Genomic DNA, 744 nt, shown 5'->3' on the forward strand with positions numbered 1-744 from the left:
TAGGTTGGTCATAACTTTCCTTCCAAGGAGTAAGCATCTTTTAATTTCATGGCTGCAGTCACCATCTGCAGTGATTTTGGAGCCCAGAAAAATAAAGTCTGACACTGTTTCCACTGTTTCCGCATCTATTTCCCATGAAGTGATGGGACTGGATGCCATGATCTTCGTTTTCTGAATGTTGAGCTTTAAGCCAACTTTTTCACTCTCCTCTTTCACTTTCATCAAGAGGCTTTTTAGTTCGTCTTCACTTTCTGCCATAAGGGTGGTGTCATCTGCATATCTGAGGTTATTGATATTTTTCCAGGCAATCTTGATTCCAGCTTGTGTTTCTTCCAGTCCAGCGTTTCTCATGATGTACTCTGCATATAAGTTAAATAAACAGGATGACAATATACAGCCTTGACGAACTCCTTTTCCTATTTGGAACCAGTCTGTTGTTCCATGTCCAGTTCTAACTGTTGCTTCCTGACCTGCATACAAATTTCTCAAGAGGCAGATCAGGTGGTCTGGTATTCCCATCTCTTGAAGAATTTTCCACAGTTTATTGTGATACATGCCCACAATTCAGGTTATGCACCTTCCCTTCTCTCTAAAGTGCTCTTCAACCTGTTATTTTATAATACATTTTGCTTATTTCCTTCCTTCAAGCATCTGCACAAATGTTACCTGTTCAGGGAGACATGGATTGACCATTGTACATAAAACTAGACATACTTTTATACACTGCATTTCTTTTTTATAGCA

The sequence above is a fragment of the Bison bison genome, unplaced genomic scaffold, assembly GCF_000754665.1.
Source record: "Bison bison bison isolate TAMUID 2011002044 unplaced genomic scaffold, Bison_UMD1.0 scf7180017864535, whole genome shotgun sequence".
In the NCBI taxonomy this organism is placed as follows: domain Eukaryota; kingdom Metazoa; phylum Chordata; class Mammalia; order Artiodactyla; family Bovidae; genus Bison; species Bison bison.